Here is a 4,912-nt window from a genome sequence, read left to right on the forward strand (position 1 = left end):
GGGGGAAAAAAAGAGCAGCCACCAGGAAACAACTAGAGAAGATTCACTCATTGTTGCCACAAAGACACCTCTCCCCTTCCCACTCCCTCTCCATGCTCATCCTCCAACAGTGCTACAAAGACGTGCAGTCTGCGCCGGGAGTTGCTGAGCCCGAGCTGTGAGCTCCTCAACTCCGCGGGGGCCGTGCCAGGAGACCCGCGGCTCAGAGTCCTCCGAGAGTAGGTGTGGTGAGTCCAAGAGCGTCCGAAAATTATTTTTTTTCCTAGAAACTACCTCCAAATACAGTAACAGGGAAGGGGCATTCCTAGAAATTCGGGAGACGTCAGAAAGGGAAGATTTGTGAAATTCAGCTTCACTTCCTGCAGAGGGCTCCTAGCACAGAAAAAAAAAATCAAGTGAGCAATAAAGTGCTTTTCATGCTTCTCTGATCAGATAATGGTTAAAAAAAGAAGAATGGTAAAACACTTAACTCGCATTTCTCCGATATGATCTTGGAGTTTCATATGGGAAGAAAGCTAATCAGTAATCCCCTTTCCTCATTTTCTACTAATGTTTATAGATGTCTATCTCTGTATTTACTTTCCCTCATGTCCTCCTATCAGACCTATGCACACAGCAAATAAAAGGAACACGCATATGAGTGAAAAATGGGCCAAATGATAACCCTCCCATGTATCACGGGAACACTAATTAATGTTCGTGTGTTATTTTAAACAGGCTTTGTTGGCTGCATCTTTCACACTACACTGATGTGAATAATTCATGTTATTACCATACATGTGTGCAATATCTTTACTCGCATGAACGGGAATTTGTAGGTTGGCTTTTATTTAAGGGCCCCAATGCTGAGAACTGCTGAGCACTGTTAGTCCCCATTGACTTAATGGTATCTTAGGCTGTTAATTAATTCCGCTCAGCAGTTCACAGGATCAGGCCCTGACCGACAAATGTAAATCGGGACTTGCGGCAGACTCGCACACTGTCATGAGCCACTGTTATTCCTCACGTGTCTCCTAAATCTGTGTATTTGCTTTGTGCTTGTGTCTAACACCCAATCCTTTAGTCGTATCTTTTAAAAAAACACATTTCATAGGAAGCAGAAATGAATGTTTGCAAAGCAGTAACGGATGAAGATGTTGTTATATGCTATTAACTATATAAAGATGTCAATGCATTTGCAATAAAGCGTTATTTATCCAGGAATAGCAAAGGTTGCTGTAAAAAACACAATAGCCAGCTTTTGGGGAAAGATAATAGATTTCAATGTGTGCAACTCTTGCAGGTTAATTGAATTTCCGTAATGAAATTCCCTCAGCCACATGAAATCCTGGGGTTGGTTCTTTGATTTCATTATAACTTGCAGAGTCTTCTCTGACCCCAAATCAAATGCAATAAAAACACTGGAGTCTGGCTTTACTTCAGTGTTTTATAAACACTCACATGTAATCAAAACTTAGTTATAGACACCTTGTCTGCCTGCAGTTTTGAAGGGGAACTAGCAGAGTTCACCTGACAATCCCAAGTGTGCTTTGACTCCTAAGTATGTTTTAACTGTTATCGCAGTGCTCAATAAACAATTGCTTCAAAATACAGACCCAGCTTTCAGAGAGGTGCACCCACAGTGTTTCGTTAGCAGTAATGCCTGGTTAGAAGTAGATTTATTGTAAGTAATCTCTTGGAATTCAAAACAGCTCTAGTTAATTGCAAAAAGGCCTTTTTAAGCTGGCTGGCTTACTTATGGCACACTGCTCTTCTCTGCCTGTCACTCTCATTTCCTGAGTGAAAAAGTGAATGGCAGCTTCAAGTTCAGGATCTTTTGATCATTAAAAGAAATGGATGTGCTGTCCTCTGTTGGTCATACTGGTTGTCACATGTAAAATTCAATTAACTCAAAAAGGCAGCAAGAGGCTCCGTTAAAATGACAAAAATTATGAAACTAAATTAAATTTGCTTCACCTTCCACTTTCACCAGTAAGACTGCACAGTGTGAGGGATTTCTAAATAATTTCTAAAAAATGATGCAATGATGGATACTAGAAGCTGGATTAAGGAGAGGACTCATTTCACATGACTCCATACTACAGATTCTGCCCTGGGATTCAGCCCCATCGGACTCTGGCTGCTGTTCTAACCACTTGCTGTGGGCCACCTGCCCTGCCGTGCCCGGCATGCTGGGTGACCCAGGGAGCTGCAGCCTCCCTCCGGCTCCAGGGCTGGCCCCCCATGGGGCTAGGGTTGCAGGGGGGCTGCAGCGCTGCCAAGCACGTGGTGAGAGAGGAAGTTTACAGCTTAAATTTCATGTCACACAGTCCGGTCTGGGGACAGGGCCATGTGTGCCAGTTCAGATAGTTTGTGCTCACATGTAATGACTCATGTCGTGTGACGTGATGGCAGCTGTGCAGCTCCTCGTAGCACTATAACTATGGCAGCTCAGGCTTTGCTGGGTATGTGTAATGCAAATTCCCACTTTACCACTCACGGCGTCCTTCTGTGAGTCGTGATGTGCAGAAATGCTCTGCTCTGCTCAGTGTTGGCAAGCAGCAGTAGTGTGTCCACTTTGGGTCCTCATTTCAAGAAGAATATGTAGCAACTGGAGAGGATCTAGAGCATTGCAGCAAGCATGACTAGAGGTGTAGAAAACCTGACCTAAAAGGAGAGATTTTAAAATTTGGGGATTGTGTTGTCTAGAAAGGGGGAAGCTGAAGGCAAATACAGCAACACTTTCAAAAAGGTTTGACGTCATGTATATGAATCTATGTCATGGCACTAATCCTGTGTGGTATGTTAATTATTTCTACATCTTAACTGCTACTGGAGTCATCGATTTCTGGTCTGCGCTAGCTTCTCTTATGCTGTGATTTCATAGATAGTTTTCTAATTACCAAATTAATTTCAAGTAAATAACCATAACACGTCTTAAAATGTTACTTAGCAAAATTATTATCATGCTAATAATTTAGCAGTGATATTTAGCAAAATGTAAGTTCTGCCTGTAAACTGGAAAAACAGGCTATGTATTATCTAATTTCTATGTGTGTCATGTAACACAGACTCACGGGCCTCAAACTGTTGTTACGTGGGTGAGACGCAGCTGTAGCTCTCCTGCATACCTGGCTTAGTCTTACAAATATATTTCTAAAAAACAAACAAGAATTTATGAAAGCGTTACTCATCACAGGCTCCTCTCCAGGTTTACCTCTGAGGTTGTAGTAACAGAAAGCACTATTTATCAGATACATGTTTTGTCCTCGAGTTTGATTTTTATGTTTACTTTTGAAAACCCTCTTATAAAAGTAGCTTCAGGGACACGGCTGTTCCTCACTGTCCTTTGTATCTGTGAGTAAAGATATCTAAGAAAACAGAAACCAATTTAGAACGTTTTAGGTTGTAGTTTTGCATGTGCTCTGTGCTGAAACTGTCACTGCTCAAAATCAATAATTTACATTTTTCTTCTCTCTAGGGAGATTGGGCAGTGTTGTCACCAATTTCATACTAGAAATTTAAAGTTAAAAAATGAGCTGGAAGGTATGCGCTACGATTTCCTCTCTGCTGATGCTTCATCAAAGTTATGCCAAATTTGCTAAAGAGCAGTTCTGGAGAATATTTACAGTAAACTAAGTGCAAAAAATATAGATTTTAATTACATGTAATTAATAATCAGATAATCTTCATAACACTAAATCTGTGCAAGAAAGCACCTTATCTAGAATAAATGGTTACAGCCCTTCTTCAAATCAAAATACAACTTGAATTATTATTTTGACCTACCAGCAGAATTTACATATTTTATTTTAAAAGATTTTACAAAATCTAGTGTAAATAGTTAATGACAGGTATTTTTGTTCACACAACAATTGTACAATTGTGATTCTAGACAACAGTGGTGCAGAATATGAGAGGAAGATTTGTCAGGAAGAAAACAAAACTGCGTGGACTAGTCAAAGGTCAGTGAAACTTCAGATGGTAAGCAAATATCAAACATGAATCAATAAAGGTTTCCTTCAATTTGTAGTGCTGTTATTATTTACATCGTTAGGAAGGTTTTGAGCACCGTCAGCCCTTAACTGTGTGTGCCAGTTCGGTGGCTGGTCCCATCAGTGTCCCCGAGCTGGACTTCCCCGCTGCTCGTGATCCTGCTGGCCCAGCTGTATCTGAAGGACCCGCTGTTTGCTTGCGCTTGGAGACAGGTGAGCATTGCACATCTCCTGTTAACGTAACCAGCCTGACATTTCCTTACCCGTTTTCAATGTGACTGGGAGTTTTTCTATTTAAAAAAATAGAAAATGTAAGGTGAACACTAGTCAGGTTGCAAATAATCCTTCTAAGTGGTTAGCGATACAGATTAAGAAACCTCATGTTTTACTAACCAGAAGACAGAACTAAATTAATAAATAATTGAATGAGTTACAGGAGGGAAAAAAAACAATGAAAAGAACCAGGAATTACAGCATGATCTTGGTAGCTGCAGCCTGTGGAGATCATCTCTTCAAACAAGAGTTTGCAGAGGCTCCACTTGTTCCTCGCAGGAACGAATCCGTGCTGTGGTGGGTGCCAGCACGTGCTTCGAGGCTGCTGTGTAGGAAATGCGTGCGACGCGCCTTCCCCTCGGCTTCGGGAGACACCTTTTCCTTGCACATTTGAAACTATCTTCTACTTTTGCTTCTTCAGGTTGAGCTCGAGGGTCTCTTGAGGTCAGGATTAGGCCCCAAGGAAGGTGGTCTGAAGAAAAATGTTTCTGTTGTTGCAAATGTGGAGCGAGAGGTTTTGGCAGCCGGTGTAGTGAGGTAGAGGAGTGCAGGTTTGACTGATGTGAAGCGCGGAAGGAGCGGGGCGTTCGCCAGGCCGCTTTGTTTAGGCCAGAGAACGCCAGCGCGGCTGGCCGGGGAGGGGAGCGGCTGCAGCACCGCCGCTG

This window comes from Pygoscelis adeliae, unplaced genomic scaffold, assembly GCF_000699105.1.
Source record: "Pygoscelis adeliae isolate BGI_AS28 unplaced genomic scaffold, ASM69910v1 Scaffold85, whole genome shotgun sequence".
Classification (NCBI taxonomy): domain Eukaryota; kingdom Metazoa; phylum Chordata; class Aves; order Sphenisciformes; family Spheniscidae; genus Pygoscelis; species Pygoscelis adeliae.